At 32.6% G+C, this 13956-nt stretch overlaps 1 pseudogene; it reads left to right on the forward strand.

The window, feature by feature from the left end:
- Nucleotides 1–13252: 13252 nt before the first annotated feature.
- Nucleotides 13253–13425, forward strand: LOC119002862 (uncharacterized; annotated as a pseudogene).
- Nucleotides 13426–13956: the final 531 nt, after the last annotated feature.

Below are 13956 nucleotides of genomic sequence, written 5' to 3' on the forward strand. Positions count from 1 at the left end.
GACCTTGCAGTAACAGCTATCTCAGGAGCTAATTTACACATCCTTTTCATGATATAAGATTTTTTTCTACATATTATTATGGGTTAAAAAATCTTTCAAGCTTCAATTTAAAAACAGATGTTTCACGATTTCAACCAAGGTGATCATATTCTAAAATGTAATCAATTTGTACTGTGCACAAGGCAATACCGTAAGAGAACAGTTGTGATCTGAATAGACTAGTAAAAAAATATTTGTCAGTGGGCCTCTAGCACGGTTTGATACAAGGCATCCTGATCCAAATTACTAATTAATTAAGTGTCTATAATATTCTTCTATCAAGGTCTAAGGCAAAAATGTCCCTTCTTACTATTTGTTTTTAGTGTGGCACTAAATGTACCAGCTAATACAATAAGAGAATAAAAGGTATACAGACTGGAAAGAAAAACTTCATTCTTAGATAACATGACAGTCTATGTAAAAAATCTGAAAAAAATTACAAAAAACCTCTCATAACTAATAATTGATTATAGCAGGGCTGCAAGATACAATGTTCATATACCAAAGTCAATCACTTTCTTATATGCAAGCGATGAGCAAGTGGAATTTGAAATGAAAAGCACAGTACCTTTTACATTAGGAAACCCCAAAATGAAATGTTTAGGTATAAATCTAACAAAATATGTACAAAGCTCCAAATGAGAAAATCTACAAATCTATGGTGAAAGAAATCAAAACAGAACTAAATAAATAAGAGATATTCCATGTTTTTTTAAATAGGAAGATTCAATATTATCAAATGTCAGTTCTTCCAAACTTGATCTATAGATTCAATGAAATTTCAACAAAAACCCAGCAAGTTATTTTATAAATATCCATAAATGGATTCCAGTTTGTATGCAGATGCAAAAGACAAAGAATTGCAACACAATATGGAAAGAGAACAAAGATGGAGTACTGACACTGCTCTGATTACAGTTATAGCATCAAGACAGTGTGTGGTATTGGTGAAAGAAGACACAAATATTTCAATAGAGCAGAAGAGAGGGCCCCAAAATGAACCCCTATAAATATAGAAAACTGATTTTTGACAGAAAAGTAACAATAATGCAATAGTCTCTTCAACAAACAGTGCTGGAATGTGCTAAAAAATGAATTGAAATATAAACCTTACACCTTTCACAAAATTAACTCAAAATAGATGAAAGAGCTAAATGCAAAATGCAAAACTGTATAAAACTCATGCCAGAGAATATCTACATGACTTTGAAAATTATCATACCCTTTTAGATACAACACCAAATCCCATGGCCCATAAAAAATAATGGATAAAATAAATTGTATTAACATTTTTAAATTTTTTGTGAAAGACAATGTCAAGAAAGTGAGAAGCCATAAACTAGAAAAAATTATTTACAAGACATATCTGAAAAGAAACTATTATCCAAAATATATCAATAACTCTTAAAATGCAACAATAAGAAAATGAATAAACTCATTAGAAAATGAGTTTGAAAGACCTTAATGAAAGACCTTAAGAGACACCTCACCAAAGGAATACAGATGATCAATCACCATGTGAAAAGATGTTCCACATCATATGTCATCAGACAGTTCATTTACCAGTTCAAACAACAAATAAGACATCACTACACATTAGAATGTTCAAAATTTGGAACACTGACCACACCAAATGCTGATGAGGATGTGGTGCAACAGGAACACTTGTTCATTGCAGGTGAGAATGCAAAATGGTACGGCCACTTTCAAAGACAGTTTGGAGGTTCCTAAAAAACAAAACTAAATATACTCTTAGCATATCATCAGCAATCACTCTTCTTCTTATTTAGTCAAAGTTCTCAACTTGTGTTTACACAAAAACATGCACAGATTTTATAGCAGCTTTATTCATAATTGCCAAAACTTGGAATCAACCAAGATATTCCTCTTAGATGAATGGATAAACTGTGGTCCAACCAGACAATGATAGAATATTATCCAGTGCTAAAATATGTATGAACTGCCAAGCTATAAAAAGAGATGGAGGAAACTTAAACACATGTTACTGTAGGAGGGAGAGGGGTGACTCTGCCCACTGAGCTCCACCAGCCACTGAGGATAAGAATAAGTCTACCAAGAAATGATCTGTTTGGGGAGGAAAAGTGACCAGTCTCTCAGAGGAGAAAGGCCTTGAGCCTGTTTCTTAATGGTCTTTTATTGGGTTTAATTTGCATAGGAATACAGGGTATATACATAACACTCATCAGTCATTATCAGGCAGTAATGATCAAGGAATAGATAACATGTAAAGAACTATAAGGGCTTATTCTGAGTCAGGGTCACATAGATAGAGTGACATCAAAAGATCATAAAATTTTAGGAAACAAATTCATTTTATGTTTGGACGCTTATCATTTAAATTGAGGGTATTCTTAGCAAAGTAGGTTTCACAGGATTTTATGCATTTTTTTCTTAGGCCTGATCACCCCAGGGAATCACCCATTCCAGTACAGGGCTCCACTCACCTCCAGCATTGTTTTAGGCTTAAGTCAGGCAGTGGAAGTAAGGCAGCTAAGAAATTAGGAGATATTTTACAGATAAAATGAGGAGTCAGGCTATGACAAAGCTGAGGGGTTAGGGTATATCATCTTTTTAATAGTCCCCTAAATCCTTCCCTGATGGCTCCTTAATGACTGTGCCTGTTTTAGGTTGTTCCTTCCTTGAGGAATCTTACCCATCATTGGCTAACCAGTCGTCTGCCTAAGGCCAAGCAGGGTGAAGTAAAGGGAGCAGAGGCTGCACCCCTGCCAGGAGGATAAGTTTTATCTCCTTAGTGGCTTATGGTCCCAAGGTCTTTTCATGCAACTTTAGGCACAGGGGTGGAGGGATGGGGTGGAGGTTGGTTATAGCTTCTGAAACCAGGCAGGGTGGTTCCCAACATGTTACTAAATGAAAGAGGTTAATCAGAATAGGTTACATACTGTATTGTCCCAACTGTGTGACATTGTAGCAAAGGCAAAACTATAGAGGCAGTAAAAATATCAGTGATTATCTGAGGTTGGAGGTAAAAGGAGGAAGAGAGAAATGAATAGAATACAGAATATTTTAAGGGCAATGAAAATATTCTGCATGGGACTATAGTGATGGATACATGTCATTATGCATTTGTTCAACCCACTGAATTTATAACACCAAAAGTAACTCTACTGTAAACTGTTGCCTCAATGATTGTAATGTGTCAATGTATGTTCAGCAATTATAACAAATGTACCACTCTGATGGTGATTGTTGATGACGAGAGAGACTATTCATGTATAGGAGCAGGGGATATCCTGGAAATCTCTGCACCTTCCTCTCAATTGTGCTGTGAGCATAAAATTTCTCTAAAAGTATACATTCTTAAATAAGTATAAGATGTTATGTGTGTCCATGTTATATTTAGCATTTAAACACTAAAAATAATTATAAATTTGAACTCAAAAAATTATAAAATAACAAAATTAGAAATTAGAAAACATAAAACCAATTGATTTGACAAATACAATAGAGTTCTAGGGAAAATAACAGGAACAAAACTTTTTAAAGCTTCAAATAAAAATATATTAAATTACCAACTCATAAAGGACATCAACTATAGAAAAATAAATTAAAAGAGAATTCTTTGTATAACACTGTACTAATAGATATGGAAAGGAACAGTAAATAGAAAATTTCATATTACTCTAAAAAACTCCAGAAAGAGCTGGAAACTTAAATGGCCTGAGAGACATGGAAGATATAAAAAAGAATACTAAAGAACTACAAGTTGGTGTTTTCCCATGTTTTTTCCATTTATTTCATATTTTTATGCCAGCTGATGCATTTGAATAAATAGACAAAATAAGATACAAATGTTAAGAAGAAATAATAATGCATAATGTTACAGAAGAAACTTGGTTCTTTTTGCTGAAACAGTAAAGAATTATATATCAGCAAGCCTATTAGTGTGCAAGCAAAGTTTATTAGTGTTAAGTTCTCATGGAAGAGAATGGGCCTAACTAAGGTGGTGGCAAAAGGCAAGAGCTTGGGTGGTAAGAGCAAAGGTGGCAAAAGACATCAGATTCTTTGTTCTGAGGACCTATATAATTGAAGATATGGTGGTGAAGAAGTTACGTATTGATTGATGGGTAAAAGTAGTGCCAGCTTCCCCCAGGGGGACATGACTACCCAAATGTGGGTATGTGTGGGGGTTCCTTCCCAGATAGAGGAAACAGTACATAGAATTTCAAGAACTCTCTCCCACCTTCTATGACTTGGGATGTTCAGGATACCTGGCAATCTTAGTAAGATTGTTACAGAAGCTGACAAAAGCCCACGCTCTCCCTCCTCCTACACTATCATAGTTTTGCTTCTGTTTAGAATGCCTGGCAATCTTATCCGACTAGGCTCAGGACTGCTGGGTCAATGGATGAGACATGTCTTCCTTTGCTCCCAGCTTCCTGTGTTAAGTCCTTTGTTAGATTATCATGGCAAGGGCTCTGCCTTCATCTCCCTTCTAGCTGCTCATTCCTAGCTGCTACCTAATAATATTACTTGCATGAAAATTATTAAAATACAGTTATAATTTAATATAAGATGTAGGGTATTTACCATTGTTTACTGGAACTGTTAGAATTCTTCTTATTGAGTAATAAGAAATTCAGATCTTTTAAGACATTTGGCTTATATTTTCTTTTTCTCAATTTTCATGTTAATTCTGTACTGATAATTTTTAAAATAAAAACATTTTAAGTTTTTGTTGCTCAATTTGTTATCTTTTATTTTTCTATTTTTAAATTGTTTTATTAATTAGCATTCATTTATTTATTTTATTTATTGCTGTGACATTAGTTAATAAGATTATATAGGTTTCAGGTATACAATTCTATAATATATTATCTGTAGATTGCATCGGATGTTTACCATCCAAAGTCAAATCTTCTTTTGTCAGCATAAATTTATTTATACCATTTGTATTCATAGAAGACTTTCAGATACATAACCATATCATTTTTCCTAAATTTTTCTTAACTACTTCATAAATATTTGACTCTTTTCCTTTAAAAAAATTTTTGTTTGCATGGAATAAGGTGAAATGTCCTTTGATTTTTTAAATTTTATTTTCCAAATAGCTAATTCTTCCATCACCTGTTCTTACAAAGTATATTTTATCTCTACCAGTTTGATACATTTATCCCAATTATCAAAATTGATATGAGAACTATTTCAGGGCTATCCATCACTTTTATTTTATTAATATTATCTGGTAACATAATGTATATTATGTACATGTATATCTATATACAGGGATGGACAAAAGTAGGTTTATAGTTATGAATACACAAAACACAAGTTCATGCATTATTATTTATTAATTATTGTATTATTTATTTATGTTGTAACTGTAAATTTATTTTGCTCACCCCTGTATTTGACCTTATAAAAATTAAATTTAAAGGTAAATTAAAGTTAAAAGTAGGACTACTATAAAGTATAGGTATAAGTGAATAAGAAAAATTTTAATAATAGAAGTTCTAAAAATGGTAAGAACATAAACACACTATTCATTTTTAGAGAAAATGTAATTGGGAAAAAGTCACATCTCTTTTTTTCTCATTATTGTGCCTATAAACACTTGTATTATTTTCTGTTACAAGGCTTTCTAAAATTTTTGATGTTTTTAAAGCTACCTAAATTCAGATACATATTTGACAGTTTCTGGACTAATTTATGCTAACTTTCTTACTAGAAATCATATATTCTTCATTAGATTCAGAAAATCTCAATTCACTATTTTAGGTCAGAAAAAAGTGGCAATAAACCATGGATAACTGTCAGAAAGTTAAAGACATTGACAACCAAAACTGATGCAGAAATTATGAAGTAATAACTAACCACTCACTTATTCTGATTTCATGATTTTGAAATATTAAAGGGTACAGTTTTTAATATAGTCAATAATATATTGACAGGTAGAATTCTAAAATGATTCTTATGGCTTTCTCGCCACACCTTTGTGTAATTTCTTACCCTCAAGTCTGGGCAGAATGTGTGACTTGTTTCAAACCAATAGAATATAAAGAAGATGACTGTGTAGGACTCTCATGATTTGGTTATATTAGACAGCAAGCTGAGGGGATTTCACAGATATAAGTAAGGTCATTAACAAGCTGACATTAAGTTAAGCAAAAGAGAAATTCTACAACTAGCCTTGAAGAAGTTACGTTCCCTGTGGGAGATGGCCAAGGACCTGAGGATGAGCTTAGGAGCTGAAAGCAGTCCTTGCCTAATAGCCAGCAAGAAAACCAAGACTTCAGTCTTTCAGCTGCCAAGCAATAAATTCTTCCAACAACATGAATAACTTCAAAATCAGAATCTTCCTGGTCAAGCCTCCAGATACAAACAGTCTGGTTGATATTCGACTGTAGCCTTTTGAGACCCTAAACAGGAAACAGCTAAGCTTTGTCTGAAATCCTGGCCCACAGCAACCAAGGGGTTTTATTTTAGGTGTGTAGTGATTTGTTAGCAGCAATGGATAACTAATTTGATAGGTAAATAGATGATAGATAGATAGATTTTATATATGTATATATTTTCCTCCAGAGATGAAAAAAAGAATTAACTTTTGGAAGAATTAAGTTGTAATCGATCAAGCTTTTTGTCTCCTTAATATGCTCAAATGTAATTGTCAACATTAAAAACATATTCTATTGACCGTAAAGTGATGGATTTTGGCATTTTAGGATGCTGTAATTTATTACTGATTTACGCCACTTAGATGTAATACCATAGAAATGGGATTGCCTGACAATGTCAGTGTCATGAAGAAATGTTTTTATTTATCCATTTTACCTACTAGCATGAGGAGCTTACCCAAGATGCATACTTCAAAATGAAAGAGCAAAACCTTGAGCTCCCTGGAAGCTGAAATATGTACTCTTTGTTAGCTGTGACTGAAATTTAGTCCCTTCTAATATTCTAGATTTACTACTTCTTTTAACATTAAAACCATGCCAAAAGCTCCATTGGTACCTTCCAGATATTCTGTTTGGTGGACAATAGGAAAATTCACTTAGGGCACTCTTTTCAAGTGATTGGTGCCTATTAGAACTGATCCCAAATACCCATCTTAGTGTCTTGACTCCAAAAATAAAAGCATTAGTAAATATCCACACCTTTACCAAAATTAAGAAAACAACAAATCCCTCTTAGACCATGAGTTTTCAATTACGAAGGAGGGAAATGCGATTCTCTCATATTATTTTTCTTGGACATATTTTGGGAAATTGCAAAGAGAGATTTACACTTTTTTGCCTTGGTGGTGGAGTCATCCATATGCAAAGAGAGGTAGCTACCTGCCAACCCATTTGCTCCACAGCCTGCTCTTTTCTGCTCTGGATGCCATCAGCATGTGCGTGGAGCAGCATGTGACTTGGTGAGGGGAATTGTCCATGACAATGCCTCTTGTTGCTGGCATGTTTGTTACTCATGTTTTTTTACTAGTTTTATGAACTTCTCAGAAACACTAGAACTGTCTTTTTAAAAAATTTTTGCTTTAGAAATTGCAGCTTTGAGTGATGCTACTGTAGTTTCAGTTTCTTCTTTGAAGATAAAGCTGCAACAAACTAACAACAATATGGCCAAAATATGCTAGACTTTGGGAGTACACAGATTATTAGTTTGATAAAATGTAGTATTTTGATACTAATTTTATATTTCTTATTTGTCCTTTGTTGCTCTTTCAGCTACTTGTGGAAAATAATTACAAGCTATGTTCTTTGCAAAATCATTACAAAAATTCACAATCCATAGTTTTATTGTAGTCTGTTTTCATTAATGCTTACAACATTATTTTATAAATTTCATGTTTTTATTAGTATTTTAATCATTAACATTATGTTTCAATTAGTCACATTACAGTCATTAACCTATTATTGTTAATGAGAATTGTAGCACAAGAGTAAAATTCAAAAGCAAATTCATGAAACATAAACAATAACATGCAAGCGATATAAGAATAAGTTAACTGAGTATACTCACATCTTAATAATTGTTTGTTAAAATAGAAAAACTGAATAATGCAAATCTTGTAACACAATCACAGCTGGGAAGATTGAAATGACTGTTTGGTAATGCTGTTTCTGAGAACAGCAGCTTCTAAAGGCCTAACATACATTATTTATCAATAATTATTACAATCACATTATGAGTAATGAAGAATTATACTCTGCATTTTATAGTTTCAGGAATGAATGCAAGCTGAGCTTGAAGAACTTTACCAGAATCACATAGTTTAAGCAGCCAAGCTGGATCTTAATTTAGGCACTGAGACTGCAGAGCTGGGCCCTTGACCAAGACATACTCTTTCTTAGAGTATTTGCCAACTACACAGAAATGTAACCGGATGAAATTATTTTCTTCGTTTCACCTTTCATAAATTTCAAGCTGAATATATAAGAATAGTATTGAAACTATAGTTTTTATGAATTATAGCAATGATTTTGTTACAATGATCTTTATTATTTGGAGATGGAGCTAGGATTTCCTCTTGATGAGCTAGAGAAGGATGATGGTAGAAAATTCTACACTCCCTTATAGAGCCATGCTCGTAGTAATACTCCTCATTATTCCACATCAAAAGTTTTTCTTTGGCCCTGGATGTTGCAGCTCAGTGGATTGAGAGCTGTGAACCAAAGAGTCACTGATTCAATTCCCAGTCAGGGTACATGCCTGGGTTGCAGGCCAGGTCCCCACTAGGGGATGCGTGAGAGGTAACCACACACATTGATATATCTCCCCCTCTATTTCTCCTTCCCTTCCCCTCTCTCTAAAAAGAAATAAATAAAATCTTTTTAAAAGTGGGGTTTTAAGCCAATAAACCAGTAATGAATCATTTATACTTATTTGAAATAAGTATAGCAGTTTACTTGTAGGAAATAAATAGTTAACAGAAGCTCTGTTTTACACAAACTTCCTGGTAGAGGAGGGTGAAAGTGTGATGTCCCAGGGATAGAAAGAATTTGATGCAGTCCAATCTTCTTCTAAACAGGCTAATTATAGAACTCCCATTAAAAGAAATTCAGAACTGGCTAACAGGAGAATGCTTTTATCTATCGATGCACCAGAACATGGCTAGGATTGCAAATCTGGTACCTGCAAATGCATGTGAGGGGAATCTTTCTGGTTCCATAGAGAATGTTACATAAGCTATGTAACTAAATGTAAAATTGAGATAGTTCATGACCAAAATGGTTTCTTCCACATGAATGTTGTGGCTGCATGACCTCATTGAAGATCTCACAGTTTAATCTGGGTCACAGTGCATCCTGATGCATTAAAAATCCCAGAACACTTTCTGTTTTGCTTGTGTCTCATGATGTGTATCCTGAATTTATTAGGAAGTTTAGATACTGGCCAAGATCTCTGATTCACCTCAATCTAATGTGCCATTAGAGGTTTTTTTTTAATCTCAGTTTTTAATGTGCAAAAATCAAAATCATTATTTGTATATTGAAAGTCAATCTGAAGTACAAAAGGATAAAGTGTTTTTTCCTATTGAAAATAGAACTTGCTACAACTAAATCTTAATCCTCAAGTTTATTATTTTTTCTTAGCTAGATTTAATCTGACATTGACAATTTTTTTTTCTCTCAGCTGCTACAGTAACAGTATTGCATTTACAATTCAGCACAATCATTGGGTCAACTAACATGAAACCAACTATATACTCTGAGTAAAACTCATCACAATTTATCATAGAGTAAACTGACTTTCCCTGAATGAAATTTTAAAACTGCTTTTAACTTTTAAGAATATCATTTCATTATTTTTGTCTTTGATTTGCTAATTCCCTTTGAGTCATCTTATCTGTCTGTATATGTTTATTGGCCAACAAAAATTATTCTCTGCCTATCAGAATATATAGAAATGTAAGATAAGAGAACACAATCAGCATGTAATCTTTAAAAAACAAAATACCACTTTAGAATAATGCATATTCTTTTGTATAATTTACTATGGAATTTTGGATAATTTCATAATAATTTCCCATGACTTGTGTAATTTACAAAACAGACATTTAGAAAATGAAAACATATATCTGCTACATTAACTTCTAAATTTTAACTTAAAAAGTATTATGTGAAAAATATTAATTTCTTTACAGTTGTATTGTAGACAATATTACAATTTAAGGAAATAAGTATGTTCTGTATTCTATAAGATTAGTCAGTGAACAAAAACCATCTCTCCCTTTTAAAATAATAAATATCGAGAACAGTGAAAATCAGTACGAATTGCTTTGGGAAGAATGCACTCAGTGATCAATTAGATGTCTTCAATTATATGGCATCAATTACTCATTAGATGACATATATTTGTTTCTCAATTCTAATATCAGGCAGAGTACATATTTTATTAAAAGTTTCCCTGATCACACTGTGTAAAATAGAATCCTCTGCTCTGATTTTGCATTATCTATCCATTACCCTGTTTTATTTTTACGAAAGGGTTTAGCAGTATTTGGAATAATATTATTTATGTATTTGCTTGTACACTTTTTCATCTGTCCACAGTGAGACCTCAGTAAGGACAGAGATGTTCTCTGCCTCTCCCTGTCTGCATCCCAGTACCTAGAACAATCTCTAGCACATAGTAGATTCCCAATAACTTCACATTAAGGAGATAATTAAGTAAATAAGTGAAAAATAGAATGCCTTACTCTTTTAACTATTGTCACACATATTTTAATGCTTTTAAGTTTGTAACTATGTGTCACAATGCATGTATTCATAAGTATAGTATAAGTGTTGTGTTATCTTAAGGTACCTATAAACGTAATTTTAGCCAGTGGCTGCACTGCTATGTATTTTGTAAGTTGATGACAGCTTGATTACTGTGACCTTTTATATGGAAAATAAAGAAAAAGTAAGGATTGTGAAAGATCTGAATTTATTAGAGCAAACGTCTTAGTTCTGAACTGAAACTTTTTAAATGCCTTTTAACTGTTACTCAAAATAACCATTTTAAAGAATATCAGATATGAAAAAAAGATTCTGGAATTAAGATTTTGCTTCCAGTCCCTTTATTAGCTTTCTAATGTAAATATTATATTCATGGCTTACTTTTCTGAACTAAAAAATGATACTAAATACTAAATAAGTATTTCAAAGAAGATATTGTCATTCTCTAACACGCCAGTGTTGTTGGGTATTTAAAACTTGAACAAAAATTATTTAGCCATAGAACAATTTCTGTCCATGAACATAAAACTGAGCTTTAGGAATGAACATTCTGTTCAAGAGAGTCTACAGAGGTGCTCCTCCTGCAAAGGGAAAGGTTTCAATTTTGCCATTTTCTAAACACAGAAAAATGTATCCCTCCAATTCAGAATATTGAATGTCTTATGGAAAGTGAAAGGTCATTTGTAACTGTCCAAAGGATTGATGGAGTTGAGATACCTCCTTGACCTTCACCCTGCACTCATAAAGAATAGTTTCAAATGACAGAGCATCAGGCAAGTTTTCAGAAAATGTCTTTTCTTCTTTTATACTGCATAGCAAGATTGTTACCTGATACTCTCTTTCATAGTTGTATGGCAAGATTTAATTACGTAGTACCTTTCCTCATTAAAAGTTAACTGACATCAAGTGCTTCTGAGCAATGTCTGTGCTTTGGACCTTCTCAAGCAGTTCTCTCTGCTTTTTGCCATTGTTTTCCATGCCAGTTTCTTCAGTAATTGCCTTGGAGGCATCATAAAACATGTCAAGGTCATCCTCTATAAATACTAACCAGTACACCCCCCAACACATGTATATTCCAATTAATGAGTATCTATTAAGGACACATATTGTAAAAAAACAAACTACCCAATTCTTAATAATTCAGAGATTTTTTATCCCCATGACTTAATTTTAAAAAATAATAAAATGCTAGTGCAACTATTAAAAATAATAGAAGTGTGCTATGCCACTATACTAATAGTTGTAGAATTAGTGTGTGTGTGTGTGTGTGTGTGCATACTTACCACATTTGTCAGTTGTGAAATCTCTGTGACCTAGGGTGGCAGTTTGATCTTTAACCTTAGTACTTGTGTGAGAGAAAATATAATGATACTGTGCAATATTTTCTATGCAAAATGATGCTACCACCACACTATATGGTGAGCATGGGCTTCTGGCTGTTTTACTCATAATAATGATGGATTTGAGCTGATCCTGCTGTCCCTCTTGTCATTTAAGCCTCCTTTGTACCTCAGCTTGTACATGACAGCGGCCTCCTAATTGTTTTCCTTGTTTCCACTGATATCCAACTCACATTTACATACAATGAAGAGAATGATGAAGGAAATATCCTAAATTATTTCACAAATAATAAGAGAATGCATGAACAGAAGGCAACTAGAACTCCATGAAAATGAAAAAAAAAAGTTAAAATAAAGAAAATGAATCTTAATACTTGGCTTTGAAGTATTACATAGTCAAACATATAATGGTATAATAATGATGTCCAAACATATAATAATAATGCATACACATTTTTTATTTTAAACTATTTGAATGAATCTAAAGACTAAGCATAAAAGTAGTCATTGCAATAAGACATTTGAAATGTAAAAGTAGATATGGTTAAATTTTGTTGCTTTAGCAATAAAAAAGAATATAGAATAAAAGGAATATAGAGGTAGAAATTAGCATCTTTACATTCTAAAAATAAGAATGAAGACAATGTCTTTGATTCAAGAAATAGAAAATGTCTGTTTATATGTAAATTATTTAAGTAACCATGTTTCCCAACTGAGAAATGAAAAAGGTGCTAAAACTGCATTGGAAATGATGGGAGAAGGAAAAAGTATTGGTAAAAATAAGCTAAATCTTTATTTATCTTATTGATGTGCCTGTCGATTAAATCTAATGCTGTTAAATTTTAAAACAGCTTTATAAAAACTTACTCTAGAAGAATTAATAACACAAGCAATTAAAATTATTGTTTCTAAAAAATGGACACGTATTTGTTTGAATGAACAATGACTACAATTTTTTTCTTGGTGTTATGAAGTGTGTATTTTTTATGAGCCCTAATATGTTTTCTATTTAAATGTGATTTACTTTTACAAATATGCTATGACAATAAATATTGCTTTTCATAATAAAATGTGATTGTTTTGGAATACAACACAGGCAGAATGGGAGCCAAGACAAAAGCAATAGTTAAAGTGGACAGTGGTATGCATTAAAGGGTTAAGAAAAAAGAAAAAAGAAATACCTGGCAGGGGAGATACCATGACCACAAAGGTGGTTTTTCCAGGGTGAGAGTTATCCATTGCACTCTGGATGTGCTGAACCCTGAGATTTCCCCAAAATCTGGGGAAATTCTGCAGTCAACTGCACAATTTGTGGTAATGGGGAAATGGTTTTGTGCTCTCCCCTGGCACAAAAAAAAAAAAAAAGAAGAAGAAGAAGAAGAAGAAAAGAAAAGAGAAGTAAAGGGAAAAAATTTAGACAAAGATTTAACTCAATGAAGTCAGTTGGCAGCAATGTATATCTTTAAAACAATAACCTAAATTACAGAATTCTAATTGACATTGGTCAGAAAATTGACCGTACTTTCACTATGTACTGAAATTATATATAATCTATCTGAAATAAAAATGATAACACAAGAGAATAGTAATAATCCTTAGTTGATGTACCATTGTAACAGGATGTTTTCAAGAGAAATTGGTAGATTCTTTGATTTTTAATCATGTCTCAATGGTCCATAGTGAGGACCTGCACTTTTTATCTTACACAATGAGCATCCATAGAATACTTCTCAATGTTGACCTTCACTTCTCATTCATTATAGATTAAATTATACCTTCTCCCAAAGATTATGATTTTGAGCATTATTTGACTCAATTAAAAAGTAGAACAATATGGCACAGTATACTGGTAAATCACTTCAATACATAATAAAATC

Source organism: Sturnira hondurensis, unplaced genomic scaffold, assembly GCF_014824575.4.
Source record: "Sturnira hondurensis isolate 20B ecotype Veracruz unplaced genomic scaffold, ASM1482457v3 Scaffold0018292, whole genome shotgun sequence".
Taxonomy (NCBI): Eukaryota; Metazoa; Chordata; class Mammalia; order Chiroptera; family Phyllostomidae; genus Sturnira; species Sturnira hondurensis.